Below are 25609 nucleotides of genomic sequence, written 5' to 3'. Positions count from 1 at the left end.
TGCTGCCACGAGAAAGAAAAAATTTAGGAATAAAAATCCGAATTTCGATCATTTGTGATATTTTAAAAACTCGTGAGCGACTTCTTGAAAATATTTTATTAAGTTGATTATTGGAGAAGCTTCTCAAAACATTGTAAACCAACAAATTTTCATGCGAGATCGGAAAAAAAAAATGGTCGGTTTTTTTGCGCCCCCCCTAATATAGGTAGAAATGGCAGAAAAAAAAATTTACAATTATGGTAAAAATTTATTTTTGGAACTTCAAACATCCATAACGTGGAAAGCTATTAGAATTAAGACATGCGGTTGGACTAATTTTCAAATCAAGACTTTTACCTTCAATTTTTAGAGGTCAGAAATTGATCTAGAATCAAATGTTTCTGACATATTGGATAGACTGATGTGAGGGACAATTCAAAATTTATAAAAATGTTTGATTGTTTTAATTTGAAAAATAAATTATTTAAAAGCCTTGGAGATTGAGACTAGATATTATTCTCAAACTATAAGGTCCAGTTTATAACCGATTTTTTTACCCCTTTATTGATTTATTTTCAAATAATAGAAGAAAGATATCGATTGTTTTTAATCAAAATTCACATTCAATGCATAAATAAAAAATAATATTTTTTTTACAACGTAATTTGTTTTTGTTTATAATTACTTTGTACTTGAAAACTCGTGATACCGATATCGACAAACAGCCGATAAGTTCAGACAATTTACTTGTCTTATAAAAATTCTACCTACAAAATAATCGTTCTGAAATTGATAACTTTTATTTTCCGTCTCTGACGCAAGTTATGCGACAATTATAGCGACCGGTTTATAAGTAAGTAAAATATTTGTTGAATTTGATGGTGAGGTCAATCGTTAGGTATTTAAAGTTCGCTTGCTGCTCCTACTGATTACAAAGACGACAGAAGTTACCAAAACCTTGACAAACATCAACGATCGGTAAGATATTATTTTAGCTTTTATATTTTTAATTATAACTTTGAAACTATCGATTGTATGAAAGAAAAACGAATACTTTTTTTCATGATACCAGCATCGAAACTTGAAGTTTCAGTGTCTGTATAGCCCGTCAAAATAAGCTAATTTCAAGTCGGTTAAAACGATTTAAAATATGGAAACCCGTGAAAAAATATTCTGATCAGACTATATCAGGCCTGATATGGAAATTGGCCATATCAGACTATATATGCTTTGATATAAGTATATCAGACTATATATCAGACCAAATTTATTTAAAAAAAATATGCAAAAAATAAATATCAATAAATTTTTATTGTGTATAAAAAAATCTATCGTGTTCAACTTTCATGACACATCTTTTCGAATACAATTTGAGGTAACTTGATATTTTTAACCTCTATAAAGGATTATCAAATTATATCAAGTCTGATCAGGATTTTTATTCACAGGTATATCAATTTATATATATATATATATATCAGACTATATAAAGTCATATCAAGTTATATCAAGCCTGATCAGGGATTTTTTTTTTAAGTATATCAAAGTATATATAACTTTATAAGGTTATATCAGGCCATATCAGGACCTATTAGAAATAAATATAACATTATATATGAGCTTATCAAGTTATATCAAGTCTGATATAGACATATCAAATTGATAAGGCTTGATCTGGCCTGATATGGCCAATTTTCATATCAGGCCAGATCAGGACCTATCAAAAATCAAATATGGACATATCAGATCATATCAGGCCAGATATGAATATATCAAAAATTTTGATATGGCCTTATCAGCTCATATCAAGCCTGATCAGAATATTTTTTCACGGGAATAACACGTTTTGAATTATGTTCAGGGATAAAACATGTTTTGATTGAATCATTCAGGATTTATCACATAATTTAATTGAAAATATTCTACTCTCTAAACATGAATTAGTAAAAATAAGTGAATATTCACTAATTCTGAGTGCCAATCGAGCCGTTTTTTGAAATTAGTGGTTCGATTAGAACTTTGAATTAGTGAATATTCACTTATTTTCACTAATTCATGTTTAGAGAGTAATTATATTTATTGAATCATTTATTATTACAGCACCACACTGATTACTGTGCATGACCTGACGAAACCGTGTGTGCATATCACTCAGTCAGGTTCCGCACAGTAATCAATGTGGTGCTGCACCACAATCGAGCATTTTCTTCGAGCACCGTACTGAGTCGGGTGCAGAACAGTATCCATATTAATATGTTATTCAAGTCCTCGATGTCCTAAAAGTAGCGTACGGAGAAGTAAATCACTTTTTTAAAATGGTATTTTAATCCTCCATGGCCGACCATATATTTTAAAATGCTATTCAAGTCCTCAATACCCTAGAAGAATCGGATGGAGGACTTGATCACTTTTTTAAAAAGATATATTTTAACCCTCTAATGCCTACCATACTTTTAATCTGTAAATTCGAATGAGCTTGATTCTTTAGCATAATATTATTGTTATTATAATATCTGCGTTCTAAAAGCAGAAAGATATTTCCAACTGATCGTGAGCGTCCGAGTAGCAGTGCGGCAGTGGTTGTGCTTCATATTCGTAAGGTCGTGGTTTCGAATCCCGGCGGCAGCTGATTAGTTTTCAGCAGTTTTTTTCAAATCCTATGGCAGTTCAACTTTTCCAATACATCGGTTGTATTTAGTGCTCACATAAAATAATTCATTAATCATATGCTGAAAAGTTAAAGGTTCTAATTATTCAATTCGAGTTTAGAATGACTTAGTACTATTCTATTCGAACACCTACTCGTGTAACTTTAGCTATTATTATTAATATTTTAAATTTTATTATTTTTTAACTTACAACAAAACATTTATTACTAAGCAATTATTTTTGGAATTTTTAATTTTCAAATTTTTTTCGATCATGGTGGTCATTTCTAATTAGTGGCCTCTTTTTCCCTTTTGTTTCTTTATCAATTGTACGCGATCCAATGAAAGTCTTTCTCGATCTTCGGATGTAGGTTCTGGAGGCTTATTTTACGTTTTTATGAAGATGATTTGAACTTAAAGTTGATAAAAGTGAACAAAGTTACCAGGTTTAGGTTCAAATCACCTTTTTTATGCATGGATCTTCATATTCTGATAAGATGATTTGAACCTCCTTACCCTCGTGTAGGATTTGGAGACTCGAATCACCTTTTTAATTTTGACTCGGGCCATACTTATATCCGGGAAAAAAAGTTCTTATATGATCATATATAAATCATACAAAAGTGACTCATATAAAATCATATAAAGTCTTATCATGAAATTGGCCCTATAAAAACTTATATGACTTTATAAAATCTTATATAATCATATAAAGTTATATATACCCGGGAAAAAATGATTTTACTTAATCATATATACAATAGCTTATATATTACTAGATCTCGAAATTGGCAGGATTTGATGATATATAATTATTCATAATTATGCATGAATAAAAAAAAAAAAAAAAAAAAACACCTATCGGTTAATTGCTATTTTGCCAAGGGGTGACCCATCCAACTAATGTCCTACTTCAATGCTGCTCAACTTTGATGATCTCTTGATTGCCGTCTGGTACTCTAGTCTGCTTTACCCTTATAAGTATTTAACAATCTATAGCATTACTTAAATTAAATGAACAAATTGATACATCCTACATGAATAATGCACCAAATATGATCAAATTTTACACATTTGTGTTTTAGATCAAATTACAAGTTTCTTTAAGATAACCTGCTTATAAGACCATAGAAATTTATATATAAGAATCATAAAACTATATAAACTTTTATATAATCATATATGATTTTATATGACCGTATCAAACTCTTTTGTAATCATACAAATTTATTTATAACTTCATATAAAATCACATAAATTTGTATTAATTATCTGAATTCTTAGAAGAAATTTATAAGGTCATATAAGATTTCATATGATCATACATGATTATGTATAACCACATAAAACGTGCTCTTGTAATTTTATAATGTTATATATAACCTTATATGAAGTTACATCGAATTTTATAAAAATTTTGTAAGATTATATGAGATTTTATATAATCATATATGATCCCGGGAAAAAATTTTTTTATAAAAGTTCATAAAATTTTATAAAATTTTACAAAATTTTAGTACTAACATTTTATAAAATTTTATACTGAAAATGGCCTGGTACAATTTTATAAAGTTTTATAAAAATTTATAAAATTTCGTAAAATTTCATAAAATATTACCAGGCCATTTTCAGTATAAAGTTTTATAAAATTTTGCAAAATTTTATATAATTTTATAAAGTTTTATAAAATGATTTTTTTCCGGGATGGGTCACCCATCCAATTAATGTCCAACCTCGATGCTGCTTAACTTTTATTATTGAAGAATCGTAGTTTGCTCCACTCGTCCATTGGTCACTTATAATACTCATGAACTCTTATCAGCAATATTTCATAGTATTAATTTATAATTGTATATAAAAAAATGATTTGAATAATTCAATTATCGATTGTTTAATGGTCATAAAATTTTAAAATTAATTAAATTTATTGATTTTTAATGATTTATATTTTTGAATTAATGGCAAAACCTTTGAACTTTTCCTTGAGTAACGACGTATATATTTAGGTAATCAATTATATTTTTTATAATATAATTTTCATGTTTGTTTATCACCATATTTTGCCTGCAAAAATGAAATTTATTTTGTTTATGGCCATTGAAAATTTTGTATATTTACTTTATATTTCTAACAATTTTTATAATTATTTGTAATAAACTTTATAAAATTGTGTGAAATTTTATCAAATTTTACAAAATGCTACCCCACACTAGATGCAATATTGACATCAAATTCTCTGAAGTTTTATGAAATCGTATAAAACTTTATAAAATTTAATAAAATTTCATACAATTATGTAAAATTTTATCTAATTATTACTCCCTTTTTGAGATCTTACTTTATAAAATTGAATAAATTTGTATAAGATTTCATAAGATTGCATATAATTTTATGAAATCGTATACAACTTGATAACATTTTATAAAATTTCATCTAAATATTACTTCTCTTCTAAGTACTTACTTCATAAAATTATGTAGAATTGTATAAAATTGTATAAAATTTTATATAATTTTATGAAATCGTATAAAATTTTATACAATTATATCAAATTTTATTCAATTATTGCTTCCCTCACTAAGATCTTACTTTATAAAATTGTATAAGATTGTATAAAAATTTATAAAATTTTATGAAATTGTATAAAAATTTATATAATTTTATGAAATTGTATAAAAGTTTATACAATTTTATAAAATCTTATTAAATTTCCTACAACTCTGGTAGAAATTTGTCCGGGCTTGCCCGATTACAAAACAGCGCCTGGTCGGGGGAATATCTGAGGCCCTGATTATATGAACCTTAGAGATTGCCCGGCCAGGGGAAAAACTTTAGCCTGGCTGGCAGGTACCAAGCCGGGTGCCTGAACGGGCAAATTATTATGTCCCCGGTTGCATTGGCCCGCCTGGGCTTTTTACTACGGCAAGACTTGTCACCCGGTTGGTACTTACCTGGTCGGGTTTCTGAACAGGCGAATTTTTATATCCCTGGATGCGTTGACCATTTCGGGTGATTGACTATTGAAAAACTTATCGCCCAGTCCACAGGTACCTGGCCGGGTACTTGAATGGAAAAAATTTCGTGTCCCTGGCTGGGTTAGCCACTTCGGGTATTTTACTACGACAATACTCGTTGCCCAGTTTATGGGTACTTAGCTAGGCAAAATCTTATTTCCCATAAGTGAAATTTTTTTCTTTTGCGTAGAGCTGTCATCAAAATATAAGGATGTGGTGGGGATAAGACTTGAGTACTTACTACTTATTATTTCATTAAAAAAAAAATCGGTCTGTCAGTTGACCCTGCGGGCCAGCCCCAAAACTTCCCGCTGTTTTCGAGCTCGTTGAGCTCGAAAACACTATTGTGAATACATTTTCGAGCTCTACGAGCTCGCAAATACTTTTGTATGCCATTGTTTTGTAAAAAACCATTTTTTAGCATTTCTTTCTCCCACGATATCTCGCGAACGAATTAACCGATTTTGATGGTTGAGGCGGCAATCGACGCGTTTTGTCAAGTTCTAAAGCTGATCAAATTTTGAAATCGATTTATCGAGTCGTTTTTGAGATATTTCAGGAAAAATAAAAAAAATTTTTTTTTTTAATTCTTTCGACAGCGGTTTCTCTTGAACGAATGAACCGATTTTGTTGGTTGAGGTGGCATTCGACGCGGCTTATAAAGCTCTAGAGCCCAGTCTATTTTGGAATGAATCCATCGAGCACATTAAAAGTTATCCAAAAAAAACATTTTTGAAAAAACTTTATTTTTGGAATATCTCTGAACGAGCCCTACCGATCAAGCTCAATTTTCTCTCGGCTTCGAGATATTGACAATCCGCGTCGAATGGCACCTTAAAGTTCAAAATCGGTTCATCCGTTCAAAAGATACAGGTATTTACATACGTACATACACACATACATACACTCGGACATCATCTTGAAATTAGTCAGAATAGCTTCCTAGGACCTCAAAACGTCGACATCTGATGGAAATTCGATTTTCGTAAATCGGACCGAAACCAATAACTTCCCGAATTTTTGAAAATTTACAATTTTCTTAGCGGGAAGTTAAAAATATTATACAAGCACGAAAACATTTCATTTATCTACACTGGAGTGTGCGTTTGAGAGAAGTTTTATTTCTAACTTTTAAAGTTAATATTTTTAATCGTTTTTTGTTTAAATATTCGGAAATTTTTTGTTTGATCGATTTTATGTTAAATCGATATATACCGCTTCAAATACTTAACAATTAAGGATGGTTTTAAAATAGAAAAACGATTGGCTATGAATCGGTTTAGAATGCAAAAACATCGTGAATTTCAAAAATTACCAAAAAAAATATAAGGGAAATTATGACATATTATGAAACATTATGAAATTTGTAAAAATATTTAAAAAACTAAAAGTTTTAAGGTATTTAACGAAAATTAAAATTTATTTTCTGGGAAGTCGTGTAGGTACTTGAAGTATTTGATATTTTTGTGCCATCAGACATATGTTAGTCAAATTTTCATCATAGTTAAGGTTTTTTAATCCCTGCAATAAAAATTTATTGTTCACTTTTGTTAGGTTTGCTGTGGCCGTTCGTGGGATTAGTAGAGAGGTACAGACGTACATGTTGGCTGAATTTACAGAAACTGTAGTGCACCATCGTATTACAAACTATATTTCTGACTCTCTCATACTTATATAGATATTCGATTTAGAGTGAATAGAGTGCTTGCGTTGTAGTATACAATCTTGTAGTGCATTTACAAAGATATATTATCTTGTAGATTCTATAGTATAGTTTTAACAGAGAATGTACATTATTCTACAATATAGAAATTATATAGGGTACATTATATTTCAAATTTTAAGTAGAGTCTGCCTTTTACGGAAAAGGTCCTTAAAAGTTTAAAAATATAATAATTTTCTATTACTCGTAGTGGAGTATTAAAGATCACATCATCGTTTGAAATAACCTTTGTAGTGCTTTGTTTGTAATATTATAATACCACTATTAATTCTTGATTAATTGAATAAACGAATATAATAATCAACAATGTCTCCAAAATGGTATAGGAACTATTTCTAAATCATTATGGAAACCATTCCCGTAATGGCATGGGAACCATTCCCATAATATTATGGGAATGATTGCAATAATGGTATAGGAACTATTCCAATAGCATTGTGGGAACCGTTTCCAAACTATTATAGGAACTATTCCTATAAATATAGGACCTGCTCCCATAATTCATCGTCGAACCTGTTCCTCATGAAATTTAGAAACGTTAATCTGATGATATTTCTTTCTTTAATGTAAGAATTTTAATTACAGTGTTCTAGCATGAAAGGGTGCTGTGAAGGACTCTACTGCTCTTTCGGAGGCTTCGAGAGGAGTTGTTGGCCAAAATAAACAATTGGTGGAATTTCCAATTCGAGATTTCAATAATTTAATTTCAACATCTATCAAATTATTCCTCCAAGTAGAATTATGTAAGACGCATAAACAAATGAATAAATAGTATTGCGCTATCAAAATAAAAAATGGTCATTATTTTGTAATATATTTTTCCTTGTCATAGTTTGTTAAAAAATTTATTCTCCTTTAGGAATCAATAACTTAGATACTTATGAAAATTAAGAAAGGGGATTGGGCTTGCTTTGAAAATAAGACTTCTGGCCACAATTTTTATTGCAAGGAAATCCGCCTAGGACCAATAGATTATAAGATTAAATTAAATTATATTTAAATTTTGCGCTGAAATTTTCAGCATAGTCATGATTTTACAAATATAAACTATTGCTGCCACGAGAAAGAAAAAATTTAGAAATAAAAATCCGAATTTCGATCATTTGTGATATTTTAAAAATTCGTGAGCGACCTCTTAAAAATATTTTATTGTGCTGATTTTTGGAGAAGCTTCTCAAAACATTGTAAAACAACGAATTTTCATGCGAGATCGAAAAAAAAGAAAAAAATTGTCGGTTTTTTTGCGCCCCCCTAATATAGATAGAGATGGCAGAAAATCCAATTTACAGTTATGGTAAAAATTTATTTTTAAAACTTCAAACATCCATAACGTGGAAAGCTATTAGAATTAAGACATGCGGTTGGACTAATTTTCAAATCAAGACTTTTACCTTCAATTTTTAGAGGTCAGAGTTCGATCTAGAATGAAAAGTTTCTGAGATTTTGATCTATATGGATAGACTATTGTGAGGGACAATACAAAATTTATAAAAATGTTCGATTGTTTTAATTCAAAAAATAAATTATTTAAAAGCCTTGGAGATTGAGACTAGATATTATTCTTAAACTATAAAGTCCAGTTTATAACCGATTTTTTTACCCCTTTACTGATTTACTTCCAAATAATAGAAGTAAGATATCGATCGTTTTTAATCAAAATTAACATTCAAAGCATAAAAAAAAAATTATATTTTTTTTACAACGTAATTTGTTTTTGTTTATAATTACTTTGTACTTGAAAACTCGTGATACCGATATCGACAAACAGCCAATCAGCTCAGGCCATTTTTCTGATAAAAATTCTATTCACAAAATAATCGTTCTGAAATTGATAACTTTTATTTTCCGTCTCTGACGCAAGTTATGCAACATTTAGCGACCGGTTGATAAGTAAAATATTTGTTGAATTTGATGGTGAGGGTAATCGTTAGGTATTTAAAATTCGCTTGCTGCTCCCATTGATAGCATAGTCGACAGAAGTTACCAAAACCTTGACAAACATCAACGATCGGTAAGAAATTATTTTAGCTTTTATATTTTCAATCATACATAACTTTGAAATTATTGATCTTATGAAAAAAAAATCGAGTCACTTTTTTTTAGAAAATTTTATTCCCTACAAATTCATTTCAGTACTTTTTTAACCTATCTATAATAGTTTGCCTGTAATTTATAACTTTCATAACCACGATCGAAAAAATTGAATTCGAACCGATTTAACGATTTATTTATTTTTAAATCAAAATAACGGATAAACTATTAGAGATATGAAAAAAATGACAGGAATAAAGATTTTAGAGAACTAAATTCCCGATAAAAAAAGTAATTATGATGTTTCTTGTAAATGCAATAGTTTCAACGGAATTATTAATTAAAGTTAAATACATGTTTTAGTTTTAAAAGTCAACGAAGAAAATCAAAATGTCAAAAATTATTTTACTGTTATCAATATTTACGTTATTGATTGGGCTTGTGGTGAATGAAAAGATTGACGAAGCTTGTTATTATAAACCAGTAAGTTTAAAGATTTCTTACGTATAGAGTTATAATAAAAGATTGTCGCAACTGAACATTTGAGAATTTCAATTCCAACAGAAAAAAAAATTAAAGAAGATTTTTGCACACCTACTTAGGTGCGAAAGCGACGAATTTGCGATTCATAAATGCTCGCTTTTTTTTCGGGTATCTCGCTAACTTTTAACCGTTTCTCTACTTTTTGAAGCATATGAAACTGCACGGAAAGAAAATTAGGGGAACTCTTGCTATGGATTATGGAAATACTTCCCATAATGTTAAAGGAATTATACCCGTACTATTATAGGTATTATACCCATACTAGTACAGGAATTATACCCATACTATTATAGGGATGGTTCCCATAATATATAAGAATAGATCCTTCGCTAATATGGGAACCGTTCCCATGATATTATAAAAACTACTTCTATATCATTCCCGCAATGGTATAGGAACTTTTTCTATATAGTTATGGGAACCATTCCCATAATGGCATGGAAACCATTCCCATAACGGCATGGGATTCGTTCCCATAATGGCATAGGATTCGTTCCCATAATGGCATGGGAACCGTTCTAAAGATGGCATGGGAACCGTTTCTATAATATTACGGAAACCATTCCCATAAGGATATGGGAACTATTTTTACATCATTATGGGAACCATTCCCATAATGGTATGGGAACTATTTCTATATCGTTATGGGAACCATTCCCATAATGGCATGGGAACCTTCCAATAATTGCATGGGATTTGTTCCCATAAGGGCGTGGTAACCGTTCTAATTATGGCATGGGAACCGTTTCTATAATATTACGGAAACCATTCCCATAATGATATGGAAACTATTCCTATATCATCATGGAAACTATTCCTATATTATCATGGGAACTATTTCTATATCATCATGGGAACTATTCCTATATCATTATGGGAACCGTTCCAATAATGGCATGAGATTTGTTCTCATAATGGCATGGGATTCGTTCCCATAATGTCATGGGAACCGTTCTAATAATGGCATGGGAACCGTTCCTATAATATTACGGAAACCATTCCTATAATGATATGGGAGCTATTCCTATATCATTGTGGGAACCATTCTCATAATGGCATGGAAATCATTCCCATAATGGCATGGGAACCATTCCCGTAATGGCATGGGAACCATTCCCGTAATGATATGAGATTTATTCCCATAATGGCATGGGAACTATTCCCGTAACGGTATGGAAACTATTTCTATATCGTTATGGGAACCATTCCCATAATGGCATGAGATTCATTCCCATAATGGCATGGGAACTATTCCCGTAACGGTATGGAAACTATTTCTATATCGTTATGGGAACATACCCATAATGGCATGGGAACCATTCCCATAATATTATGGGAATGATTGCAATAATGGTATAGGAACTATTCCAATAGCATTGTGGGAACTGTTTCCATACTATTATAGGAACTATTCTTATAAATATAGGAACTGCTCTCATAATTCATCGTCGAGCCTGTACCTAATGAAATTAAGAAAAGTAAATCTGATGATATTCCTTTCTTTAATGTAAGAATTTTAATTACAGTGTCTTAGCAACAGCGGGTGCTGTGAAGGATTTAACTGCTTTTTAAATGGCCTCGATGGGAGTTGTTGGCCAAAATAAACAATTGGTGGAATTTCCAATTCGAGGTTTCAATAATTTAATTTCAACATCTATTAAATTATTCCTCCAAGTAAAATTATATAAGACGCATAAACACATGAATAAATAGTATTGCGCTATCACAATAAAAAATGGTCATTATTGTGTAATATATTTTTCCTTGTCATAGTTTGTTAAAAAATTTTCTCAACTTTAGGAATCAATAACTTAGATACTTATGAAAATTAAGAAAGGGGATTGGGCTTGCTTTGAAAATAAGACTTCTGGCCACAATTTTTATTGCAAGGAAATCCGCCTAGGACCAATAGATTATAAGATTAAATTAAATTATATTTAAATTTTGCGCTGAAATTTTCAGCATAGTCATGATTTTACAAATATAAACTATTGCTGCCACGAGAAAGAAAAAATTTAGGAATAAAAATCCGAATTTCGATCATTTGTGATATTTTAAAAACTCGTGAGCGACCTCTTAAAAATATTTTGTTGTGCTGATTTTTGGAGAAGCTTCTCAAGACATTGTAAAACAACGAATTTTCATGCGAGATCGAAAAAAAAGAAAAAAATTGTCGGTTTTTTTGCGCCCCCCTAATATAGATAGAGATGGCAGAAAATCCAATTTACAGTTATGGTAAAAATTTATTTTTGAAACTTCAAACATCCATAACGTGGAAAGCTATAAGAATTAAGACATGCGGTTGGACTAATTTTCAAATCAAGACTTTTACCTTCAATTTTTAGAGGTCAGAGTTCGATCTAGAATCAAAAGTTTCTGAGATATTGGATAGACTGATGTAAGGGACAATACAAAATTTATAAAAATGTTTGATTGTTTTGATTCAAAAAATAAATTATTGAAAAGCCTTGGAGATTGAGACTAGATATTATTCTCAAACTATAAGGTCCAGTTTATAACCGATTTTTTTACCCCTTTATTGATTTACTTCCAAATAATAGAAGTAAAGATATCGATCGTTTTTAATCAAAATTAACATTCAATGCATAAAAAAAAAATCGGTCTGTCAGTTGACCCTGCGGGCCAGCCCCAAAACTTCCCGCTGTTTTCGAGCTCGCTGAGCTTGAAAACATTATTGTGAATATATTTTCGAGCTCGCAAATACTTTTGTATGCCATTGTTTTGTAAAAAACCATTTTTTAGCATTTCTTTCTTCCACGATATCTCGCGAACGAATTAACCGATTTTGATGGTTGAGGTGGCAATCGACGCGTTTTATCAAGTTCTAAAGCTGGTCGAATTTTGAAATTGATTTATTCAGCCGTTTTTGAGAAATTTCAAAAAAACCAAGGAATAAATTTTTTTTGAATTCTTTCGTCAACGGTTTCTCTTGAACGAATAAACCGATTTTGATGGTTAAGGTGGCATTCGACGCGGCTTATAGAGTTTTAGAGCTGATTAGATTTTGGAATCAATCCATCGAGCAAATTGGAAGTTATCCAAATAAAACATTTTTAAAAAAATTTTATTTTTGAAATATCTCTGAACGCACCCTACCGATTAAATTCAAATTTCTACGGCCTCAAGACATTAACAAGCCGCGTCGAATGACACCTCAACGATCAAAATCGGTTCATCCGTTCAAGAGTTATGAATATTTACATACATACATACGTACGTACGTACGTACGTACACACATACATACACTCGGACATCATCGTGAAATTAGTCAGGATAGCATCCTAGGACCTCGAAACGTCGACATCTGATGGAAATTCGATTTTCGTAAATCGGACCGAAACCAATAACTTCCCGAATTTTTGAAAATTTACAATTTTCTTAGCGGGAAGTTAAAAATTATATTTTTTTTACAACGTAATTTGTTTTTGATTATAATTACTTTGTACTTGAAAACTCGTGATACCGATATCGACAAACAGCCAATCAGCTCAGGCAATTTTTCTGATAAAAATTCTATTCACAAAATACTCGTTCTGAAATTCATATCTTTTATTTTCCGTCTCTGACGCAAGTTATGCGACAATTAGCGACCGGTTTATAAGCAAAACATTTGTTGAATTTGATGGTAAGGGTAATCGTTCAGTATTTAAAATTCGCTTGCTGCTCCTATTGATTGCATAGTCGACAGAAGTTACCAAAACCTTGACAAACATCAACGATCGGTAAGAAATTATTTTAGCTTTTATATTTTCAATTATACATAACTTTGAAATTATTGATCTTATGGAAAAAAATTCAAGTCACTTTTTTTTAGAAAATTTTATTTCCTACAAATTCATTTCAGTACTTTTTTAACGTATCTATAATAGTTTGCCTGTAATTTATAACTTCCATAACCACGATCGAAAAAATTGAATTCGAACCGATTTAACGATTTATTTATTTTTAAATCAAAATTACGGATAAACTATTAGAGATATGAAAAAAATGACAAGAATAAAGATTTTAGAGAACTAAATTCCCTATAAAAAAAGAGATCATGATGTTTCTTGTAAATGCAATAGTTTCAACAGAATTATTAATTAAAGTTGAATACATGTTTTAGTTTTAAAAGTCAACGAAGGAAATCAAAATGTCAAAAATTATTTTACTGTTATCAATATTTACGTTATTGATTGGGCTTGTGGTGAATGAAAAGATTGACGAAAATTGTTATTATAAAGCAGTAAGTTTAAAGATTTCTTACGTATAGAGTTATAATAAAAGATTGTCGCAACTGAACATTTGAGAATTTCAATTCCAACGGAAAAAAAAATTAAAGAAGATTTTTGCACATCTACTCAGGTGCGAAAGCGACGAATTTGCGATTCATAAATGCTCGCTTTTTTTTCGGGTATCTCGCTAACTTCTAACCATTTCTCCACTTTTTGAAGTATATTAAACTACACGGAAAGAAAATTAGGGGAACTCTGGCTATGCATTATGGGAATAGTTCCCATAATAGTAAAGGAATTATACCCGTACTATTATAGGAATTATACCCATACTAGTACAGGAATTATACCCATACTATTATAGGGATAGTTCCCATAATATATGAGAATAGATCCTTCGCTAATATGGGAACCATTCCCATGATATTATACAAACTACTTCTATATCATTCCCGCAATGGTATAGGAACTTTTTCTATATAGTTATGGGAACCATTCCCATAATGGCATGGGATTCGTTCCCATAATGGCATAGGATTCGTTCCCATAATGGCATGGGAACCGTTCTAAAGATAGCATGGGAACCGTTTCTATAATATTACGGAAACCATTCCCATAAGGATATGGGAGCTATTCCCATATCATTAAGGGAACCAATCCCATAATGGCATGGGATTCGTTTCCATAATGGCATGGGATTCGTTCCCATAATGGCATGGGAACCGTTCCCATAATGGCATGGGAACCGTTTCAATAATGGCATGAGAACCGTTCCTATAATATTACGGAAACCATTCCTATAATGATATAGGAGCTATTTCTACATCATTATGGGAACCATTCCCATAATGGCATGGGATTCGTTCCCATAATGGCATGAGATTCGTTCTCATAATGGCATGGGATTCGTTCCCATAATGTCATGGGAACCGTTCTAATGATGGCATGGGAACCGTTTCTATAATATTACGGGAACCATTCTCCCAATGATATGGGAACTATTCCTATATCATCATGGGAACTATTCCCATAATGGCATGGGATTCGTTTCTATAATGACATGGGAACCGTTCCAATAATGGCATGGGAACCGCTCCTATAATATTACGGAAACCATTCCTATAATGATATAGGAACTATTTCTACATCATTATGGGAACCATTCCCATAATGGCATGGGATTCGTTCCCATAATGGCATGAGATTCGTTCTCATAATGGCATGGGATTCGTTCCCATAATGTCATGGGAACCGTTCTAATGATGGCATGGGAACCGTTTCTATTATATTACGGGAACCATTCTCCCAATGATATGGGAACTATTCCTATATCATCATGGGAACTATTCCCATAATGGCATGGGATTCGTTTCTATAATGACATGGGAACCGTTCCAATAATGGCATGGGAACCGCTCCTATAATATTACGGAAACCATTACTATAACGATATGGGAACTATTCCTACATCATTATGGGAACCATTCCCATAATGGCATGGAAACCGTTCTAATGATGGCATGGGAACCGTTTGTATAATATTACGGAAACCATTCCCATAATGATATGGGAACTATTTCTACATCATTATGGGAACCATTCCCATAATGGTATGGGAACTATTTCTATATCGTTATGGGAACCATTTCCATAATGGCATGGGAACCGTTCCAATAATTGCATGGGATTTGTTCCCATAATGGCGTGGGAACCGTTCCAATTATGGCATGAGAACCGTTTCTATAATATTACGGAAACTATTCCCATAATAATATGGGAACTATTCCTATATCATCATGGGAACTATTTCTATATCATCATGGAAACTATTCCTATAGAGATTTGTTCTCAGAATGGCATGGGATTCGTTCCCATAATGTAATGGGAACCGTTCTAATGATGGCATGGGAACCGTTTCTATAATATTACGGAAACCATTCTCATAATGATATGGGAACTATTTCTACATCGTTATAGGAACTATTCCCATAATGGCATGGGATTCGTTTCTATAATGGCACGAGAACCGTTCCAATAATGGCATGGAAACCGTTTCTATAATATTACGGAAACCATTCCTATAATGATATGGAAACTATTCCTATATCATTGTGGGAACCATTCCCATAATGGCATGGAATTCATTCCCATAATGGCATGGGAACCATTCCCGTAACGGTATGGGAACTATTTCTATATCGTTATGGGAACCATTTCCATCATGGCATGAGATTCATTCCCATAATGGCATGGGAACTATCCCCGTAACGGTATGGAAACTATTTCTATATCGGTATGGGAACATACCCATAATGGCATGGGAACCATTCCCATAATATTATGGGAATGATTGCAATAATGGTATAGGAACTATTCCAATAGCATTGTGGGAACCGTTTCCGTACTATTATAGGAACTATTCTTATAAATATAGGAACTGCTCTCATAATTCATCGTCGAACCTGTACCTAATGAAATTAAGAAAAGTAAATCTGATGATATTCCTTTCTTTAATGTAAGAATTTTAATTACAGTGTTTTTCTGACAGCCTGTGCTGTGAAGGATTCTACTGCTTTTTTAGTGGCTTCAATGGGAGTTGTTGGCCAAAATAAACAATTGGTGGAATTTCCAATTCGAGGTTTCAATAATTTAATTTCAACATCTATTAAATTATTCCTCCAAGTAAAATTATATAAGACGCATCAACACATGAATAAATAGTATTGCGCTCTATCACAATAAAAAATGGTCATTATTTTGTAATATATTTTTCCTTGTCATAGTTTGTTAAAAAATTTTCTCAACTTTAGGAATCAATAACTTAGATACTTATGAAAATTAAGACAGGGGATTGGGCTTGCTTTGAAAATGAGACTTCTGGCTACAATTTTTATTGCAAGGAAATCCGCCAAGGACCAATAGATTATAAGATTAAATTAAATTATATCTAAATTTTGCGCTGAAATTTTCAGCATAGTCATGATTTTACAAATATAAACCATTGCTGCCACGAGAAAGAAAAAATTTAGAAATAAAAATCCGAATTTCGATCATTTGTGATATTTTTAAAATTCGTGAGCGACCTCTTGAAAATATTTTATTGAGCTGATTATTGGAGAAGATTCTCAAAACATCGTAAACCCACAAAGTTTCATGCGAGATCGAAAAAAAAAAATTGTCGGTTTTTTTGCGCCCCCCTAATATAGATAGAGATGGCAGAAAAAAAAATTTACAGTTATGGTAAAAATTTATTTTTGGAACTTCAAACATCCATAACGTGGAAAGCTATTAGAATTAAAACATGCGGTTAGACTTATTTTCAAATCAACTCTTTTACCTTCAATTTTTAGAGGTCCGAGTTTGATCTAGAATGAAAAGTTTCTGAGATTTTGATCTATATGGATAGAGTGATGTGAGAGACAATACAAAATTTATAAAAATGTTTGATTGTTTTAATTCAAAAAATAAATTATTTAAAAGCCTTGGAGATTGAGACTAGATATTGTTGGGTCATTCCATGTCAAATCGACCAATAGTTGGAATCGACCCCTTTCAATTTGGACGAATTTTGGTCAGAAGTTTTCTCTCATCATATAACGAAGTTCTGCCAAGGGAAAAAAAATAAAAAAATTTTTTTCAAAAGTTATGCAATTTTGAAAATTTCAATGATTTTCCTGTTTCCTAAACTTATTCTTCAAAGATCTCGAAAACTATCACAATTACTCTAATGATCTGAGCTAGGTTTTAAAGAGGATACTTAAAGGTACCAAAAAAAAATTTTTTTGAAAAAATTTTTCAAAAATTCGCTTTTTGGGAAAATTTTGAAATTTCCAAAATTGCAAAAGTCGATGACCGCCATCAAATTTTTTGCTCAAATTTTTTTTTAGAGTACCTCTAATTGATTTCAAAAGATCCTGAAATTTTTGAGTAGGGGTTTTTTTTTGTTCAAAAGATATAAATTTTTGAATTTTAGGAAAAAAAAATTTTTCTTTCTTTAGCATTGACTGAATAAAACAATGATAAATTAACTTGTAATTTTTAATTTTAAGGCTTAAAAATTTATTGTAATGCAATAGAATCAATAAAAAACTTATTAATGTGATATTTTTGTTTTTCAGCTACATTTTAATCTTAAATTGGATATAATTGTGTTAGAATGATCGTTTTTTCTTAGCCCCTTGCTGTGGTGTTGATTTCGCACTTCTTTTTCTCAATCTGAAAGTGAATAGTATTATTAGAAAGCTATTTTTCAATGGAAATTTTATATGAATCGAATATACATGTATACTAATAATACTATTTAAGATTAAAATGTAGCTGAAAAACAAAAATATCACATTAATAAGTTTTTTATTGATTCTATTGCATTACAATAAATTTTTGAGCCTTAAAATTAAAAATTACAAGTGAATTTATTATTGTTTTATTCAGTCAATGCCAAAGAAAGAAAAATTTTTTTTTCCTAAAATTCAAAAATTTATATCTTTTGAACAAAAAAAAACCCCTACTCAAAAATTTCAGGATCTTTTGAAATCAATTAGAGGTACTCTAAAAAAAAATTTGAGCGAAAAATTTGATGGCGGTCATCGACTTTTGCAATTTTGGAAATTTCAAAATTTTCCCAAAAAGCGAATTTTTGAAAAATTTTTTCAAAAAAATTTTTTTTTGGTACCTTTAAGTATCCTCTTTAAAACCTAGCTCAGATCATTAGAGTAATTGTAATAGTTTTCGAGATCTTTGAAGAATAAGTTTAAGAAACAGGAAAATTAGTGAAATTTTCAAAATTGCATAACTTTTGAAAAAAATTTTTTTATTTTTTTTCCCTTGGCAGAACTTCGTTATATGATGAGAGAAAACTTCTGACCAAAGTTCGTCCAAATCGAAAGGGGTCGATTCCAACTATTGGTCGATTTGACATGGAATGACCCTATTCTCAAACTATAAAGTCCAGTTTATAACCGATTTTTTTACCCCTTTATTGATTTACTTCCAAATAATAGAAGTAAAGATACCCTAGTAGAAATGTTCAATTTTTTACTCGATTAAGTCTAGTATCTGGCTAGCGTTCATATCTAGTAACTGGCCAGCAATCTTATCCAGTAACTGGCTAGTGAAACTAGGTAAAAACTGGAAGTTGCGCCACCTATAACTGAATCGTAAACATTGGTCATACTGATGTTCTACTTATACTAGTGTATGTGTATGTTTATTTTTTCACTTTAACCTGTAAGTTGAATAATATTTAGTAAACATCAAGAAACAATACAAATAATTAACAAAAAATAAAAATTGTGTCTTTCAAAATAAAAATAATCGGTAATATATTTTAAAAAATGGATGAAGTTAAAAAAATCGACACAATAAACGAATTACGGTTGTGGGCAATCAAAACAAATACTCCAGATTGTCATCCAGACGAATTATTAAAAATTTTACGAGGAGTTATCCCAGATTTGCCAATGTGTGCAAAAACATTTCTAAATAAATGCAGTGTATCATTTGAAATAGAAAAAATATAATATAATAAATTAATAAATAAATTTTATAACTTTTCCGTGTATTATTATTATTATTATTATTATTATTATTATTGTTGTTGTTGTTATTATTATAATTTTTAATTGTAATAAAATCAATATTTAATACTCAATAACCTCAAGATCAACAAGAGTCGCCATGTTTTATTTGCTATCTAGTAAAACTGGCCAGTTACTAGACAGTTACTGGATATTATACTAGCCAGTTCCTAGCTTAAGTCTAGTTAAACTAGCCAGTTACTGGCCAGATACTTGATTACGTTTCTACTAGGGTATCGATCGTTTTTAATCAAAATTAACATTCAATGCATAAAAAAAAAATTATATTTTTTTTACAACGTAATTTGTTTTTGTGTATAATTACTTTGTACTTGAAAACTCGTGATACCGATATCGACAAACAGCCAATAAGCTCAGACAATTTACTTATCTAATAAAAATTCAACCTACAAAATAATCGTTCTGAAATTGATAACTTTTATTTTCCGTCTCTGACGCAAGTTATGCGACAATTAGCGACCGGTTTATACATAAAACACTTGTTGAATTTGATGGTGAGGGTAATAGTTAGGTATTTAAAGTTCGCTTGCTGCTCCTACTGATTACAAAGACGTCAGAAGTTACCAAAGCCTTGACAAACATCAACGATCGGTAAGAAATTATTTTCGCGTATATATTTTTAATTATAACTTTGAAACTATTGATTGTATGAAAGAAAAACGAATACTTTTTTTTATGATACCAGCATCGAAACTTGAAGTTTCAGTGTCTATATAGCCCGTCGAGATGAGCTAATTTCAAGTCGGTTAAAACGATTTAAAATATGGTCATAACACGTTTTGAATTATATTCTGGGATAAAACATGTTTTGATTGAATCATTCAGGATTTATCACATTTTGAATTGAAAATATTCTACTCTCTAAACATGAATTAGTAAAAATAAGTGAATATTCACTAATTCTGAGTGCCAATCGAGCCGTTTTTTTAAATTAGTGGTTCGATTAGAACTTTGAATTAGTAAATATTCACTTATTTTCACTAATTCATGTTTAGAGAGTAATTATATTTATTTAATCATTTATTATTACAGCACCACACTGATAACTGTGCGGGACCTGACGAAACCGTGTGTGCATATCACTCAGTCAGGTTCCGCACAGTAATCAATGTGGTGCTGCAGTACAATCGAGCATTTTCTTCGAGCACCGTACTGAGTCGGGTGCAGAACAGTATCCATATTAATATGTTATTGAAGTCCTCGATGTCCTAAAAGTAGCGTACGGAGAAGTAAATCACTTTTTTAAAATGGTATTTTAATCCTCCATGGCCGACCATATATTTTAAAATGCTATTCAAGTCCTCAATACCCTAGAAGAATCGGATGGAGGACTTAATCACCTTTTTAAAAAGGTATTTTAACCCTCCAATGCCTACCATACTTTTAATCTGTAAATTCGCATGAGCTCGATTCTTTAGCATGATATTATTGTTATAATAATATCTGCGTTCTAAATACATGAAGATATTTCCAACTGATCGTGAGCGTCCGAGTAGCAGTGCGGCAGTGGTTGCGCTTCATACTCGTAAGGTCGTGGTTTCGAATCCCGGCGGCAGCAGATTAGTTTTCAGCAGTTTTTTTCAAATTCTTTGGCAGTTTCAGTTTTCCAATACATCGTTTACATTTACTGTTCACATCAAATAATAAATTAATCACATACTAATAAGTCAAAGGCTTTAATTCTTTCATTAGAATTTTGAATGGCATAGTACTATTCTGTTCGAACGCCTACTCGTATAACTTTGGCTATTATTATTAATTTTTTCAATTTTATTATTTTTTAACTTACAACAAAACATTCATTACTAAGATATTATTTTTGGACTTTTTAAATTTCAAATTTTCTTCGTTCATAACAGCCATTTCCAATTAGTGGTCCCCTTTTCCCTTCTGTTTCTTTACCAATTGTACGCGATCCGATGAGAGTCTTTCTCGATCTATAAATTTAGGCTCTGGAGGCTTATTTTACCTTTTTAAAAAGATGATTCGAACCTAAATTTGGTAAAAGTGGACAAAGTTACCAGGTTTAGGTTCAAAGCACCTTTTAAATGCATGGATCTTCATATTCTAAAAAGATGATTTGAACCTCCTTACCCTCGTATAGGATTTTGAGGCTCAAATCACCTTTTTAATTTTGACTTGGGATTCGATATTGAAAATTTTTAATTTTAGCCGATTTAACGATTTATTTATTTTTTATTTAAAATTGCCGATAAACTATTAGAGATGTGAGAAAAATGATAAGCATCAAGATTGTAGAGAATCGAATTGCTTATAAAAAAAGGTCATTGAGACGTTTCATGTAAATTCAATAGTTTCAACGGAATTATTATTTAAAGTTAAATAAATATTTTAGTTTTCAGAATCAACAAATTAAATCGAAATGTCAAAAATTATTTTGCTGTTATCATTATTTATGTCACTGGTCGGGCTTGTGGTAAATGCAGAGATTGACGAGGACTGTTACAGTGCAGGAGTAAGTTCAGAAATTTTTTACGTATACACGTAAAAAAATGTCAAAAACAGATCCTAGGGGCTAACCCAAAAACTTTCCGCTCGCGTTCCCCTAGAAGACTTCTCTGATATCTTCAAGGCCTTCAAACGGCCATTGGCCGTCTTAATATTAAGCTCCGTTAAGCTGGCAATGAACAGTCAGCAGAATCGACCGAAATTGGCACCAAAATTTGTTGCTAAATAGTTGCTAATTAGTTGCTGCAAACCCGATTTTGTTGCTCGAACTGATTCCCCAGAAATCAAGATAATGCTAGCTTACACATAAGCTAGTAGTAAACTCGCCAGATCGGTGTTGAATGATACGGCTGATGCGTGAGAAGTTGTTGTTCAAAAACACCGCGAAAAACGCATTAAAAATTGAAAATCGGCGGAGCTTAACGACCGGCAGCAAATGATTAATGACCCTGCTAATTTAACACGCGGTTTTAAATAACAAAGGACAGTCATTAGTTTTGTTGCTGCTCAGAAATAGACTCAGTGGTATCCAAAGAGCCAGCAACAAAATAAAAAGAAAAGATCGGTCTCAACGATCAGCAAGGGAAACTTGATGGCCCTGCTATATTAATAGGCGGTTTTTTAAAGCTAGAAGCAGTCGTTAATTTTGTTTGTTGTTAACGTTAGTTTGTCGTTAATAAGTCATAAAAAAATGTAAAATCTGTGTATTTTTGCGACGTATGCTACTTATTTACCGATTGAGTGATCCCTGCACCTACCCGAGTAGAATTCTGGCTAATGAAGATGAGTTTAGAGCCAGTCACTAGCTCAGCATTACTAGCTAGCAGATTTAGCTAATAACGAGCTCACCGTTGGCTAATTTTTGTTTCAAGAATATTTTTAGCTCACCGATATCTCGTGAGTGAACAATATTTATCATTTACAGATGGCGGTGTACAAGAATGAAATCCTGCCTCGTCATTGCCTCACAGATGGCTAAAAACAGTTCGTTATAAATGGCGCTATTTTAAAATAAATAAATAGCTCACTATAAGCTAATAGCTATCCATCATCTATTATTTACAGATGACGATGTACGAGAATGAAATTCTGACTTATTATTACATCATAGTTGGATCGGAATAATTATTTATAGATGGCGTCGTTTTCAAGTCAAAAGACGACTCACCACAAGCCGATAGTTGGCCATTATCTATTATTTCCAGATGGCGCTACGTAGAAATGTAACGCTGACTCATTATTACATCATAGTTGGATCGGAATAATTATTTATAGATGGCGTCGTTTTCAAATCAAAAGACGACTCACTACAAACTGATAGCCGGCCATAATCTATGATTTACAGATGGCGTTATATATAAATGTAACACTGACTAATCATTACTTCACAGCTGGTTCAAAATGATTATTTATAGATAGCAAAATTTTCAATTCAAAAGATGGCTAACTGTAAACTCCTGGCTGGTCACTACTTATTATTTACGGATGGTGCTATAAAAAAAAGAATTTACTAATTTGTTATTGGTTTTTATCTAGATAATACTTTTTGTTCTAGACAGAAAAAAAGGATTTCTTGACGCAGAAAATTTTCACTTGTCTTAGAAAAAATTTTACATCATGAAATGGAAATGAAAATTTTCTGGGAACGAGAAAAATCTTTATGGGACAAAAAATTTTTTTTAATCTCACGAAATTTTACGATCCATTATTTAGAAGGTAAAATAATATTGTAACCAATTTATACTCAGCTTAATAAGCATCAACTTAGTAAATAACAATAAATCAACCTAACCTCAAATAAGTATAGACGACGTTACATAAAAATGTAACTGGAACTCACCAGTATCTCATGGTTATCCAACAAAAATTGGTTACAGATTGTAACAAATGCTGTACAAAAAATGAAATTTACCTCATCAGTATCTCATGGTTATCTTGTCGCTAATAGTTACAGGTGGCGCTGCATAGAAATATAAATGTAACTCACCAGTATCTAATGGGTGTCCAGTAATTATTAGCTATAGATGGAGCTGCTTAAAAAATGAATTTCACCTCACCAGTATCTTATAGTTGTCTGGTCACTATTAGTTACAGATTGCACTGCATAAAACATATATGGATCATCAAATTGTAGTCGATTCCAACGAGCAGTAGCAGCCTAGTGGATAACACGCGAGACTCATCATCCCAGGGATCCGGGTTCAACTCCCATCACCGCCCAACTGGACATCACGATTAATTCGATGATAAACTCATAAAAAAATTAATCTAAATCCTAATTGTAAAGCCAGTGTAAAAAAAAAAAAAAAAAAATTTTTATTTTAATGAAACTAAATAACGTTAATCTCATATTTCTTTCATTTCATTTGAGAATTTTAATTATAGTGTAATAATAACAAGGATTGCTGTGAAGGATTCCAATGCTTCAGAAAATGCTGGGAGACGAATTGTTGGCCAAAAATAAACTAATCATGAAATCTAGAATTCAAGGTTTCAATAATTTAAGTTTAACATCTAATTATTTATTCCTTGAAGTAAAATTATGTAAGACGCATAAATAAATAAATGGCATTGCGCTATCATAATAAAAAATCTGGACATTGGTTGGTCCTGCGGGCCAGCCCCAAAACTTCCCCCTGTTTTCAAGCTCAAGGAGCTCAAAGTCATTAGTATAAATACATTTTTGAGCTCTTCGAGCTTAAAAGTATCCTTGCTCCCCTGTTTCTTATGAGTTTTGCAAGCTCAAAAGATTTACGTTTTATGTTAATATTTGGAATTTTAGAATCGTAAATAATTAATGAATGAGCATTTTTTAAATATTTATCCACGATTATGTTCAATGAAGAAAAAAAAGTATATTCAGGCAGAAATCAATACGTGATCGAAGTAAGTAAGCAAATTCTTCGTTGGGCAAAGCAATAGTTTGTAACTGCAACAAAACTGTTGTGTTTCAATAAAAAAACTGATTTGTTAAAGTAGCAGAATGAAATTGTAGCATTAAGAATAGTATATTGTTTGACAAGAGATGAAACAAGACGATTTCAGACTAGGGTGAAGTTGGCTGCCTGAGCCGCAGGTGAGGGCTGATATTACCCGCAGTCTGAAATCGTTTTTTATCCTGAGTCACACTTTATATTTTTCATGATTACCTGCATCAGAACTTGAAGATTCAGTGTCAGCAGCCAATAAAAAACAAGTTAATTTCAAGCCGATGATAAGGAGAACTGTTAGAGAATGAGAAATATGTGATTTCCAGTCACTTATTGAATAGTTAATAAGACAAAAATATTATCTTCACTCATTTATTAGTAATTTTATTTGGTTAATCAAAACTGTCTCTTAAAAAATGAAATCAGTCAACTGAAGTGA

General features: G+C 31.4%; 4 long non-coding RNA genes across 4 annotated transcripts; all 4 read left to right on the top strand.

The window, feature by feature from the left end:
- The first annotated feature begins 700 nt into the window (after positions 1 to 700).
- On the top strand, positions 701 to 8159 carry LOC130677640 (uncharacterized). The gene is made up of 2 exons (XR_008991677.1): positions 701 to 957; positions 7950 to 8159. It is a non-coding gene; the product is annotated as an uncharacterized LOC130677640 (long non-coding RNA).
- A 1066-nt stretch (positions 8160 to 9225) lies between these two features.
- On the top strand, positions 9226 to 11674 carry LOC130677628 (uncharacterized). Its single transcript, XR_008991662.1, has 3 exons — positions 9226 to 9375; positions 9759 to 9878; positions 11465 to 11674. It is a non-coding gene; the product is annotated as an uncharacterized LOC130677628 (long non-coding RNA).
- Positions 11675 to 13512: 1838 nt separating this feature from the next.
- On the top strand, positions 13513 to 16943 carry LOC130677637 (uncharacterized). The gene is made up of 3 exons (XR_008991673.1): positions 13513 to 13682; positions 14066 to 14185; positions 16709 to 16943. It is a non-coding gene; the product is annotated as an uncharacterized LOC130677637 (long non-coding RNA).
- Positions 16944 to 19830: 2887 nt separating this feature from the next.
- On the top strand, positions 19831 to 24831 carry LOC130677641 (uncharacterized). The gene is made up of 3 exons (XR_008991678.1): positions 19831 to 20362; positions 22128 to 23224; positions 23306 to 24831. It is a non-coding gene; the product is annotated as an uncharacterized LOC130677641 (long non-coding RNA).
- Positions 24832 to 25609: the final 778 nt, after the last annotated feature.

The sequence above is a fragment of the Microplitis mediator genome, chromosome 11 (genome assembly GCF_029852145.1).
Source record: "Microplitis mediator isolate UGA2020A chromosome 11, iyMicMedi2.1, whole genome shotgun sequence".
Lineage (NCBI taxonomy): Eukaryota > Metazoa > Arthropoda > Insecta > Hymenoptera > Braconidae > Microplitis > Microplitis mediator.
This window is presented reverse-complemented; position numbering and strand designations above follow the sequence as displayed.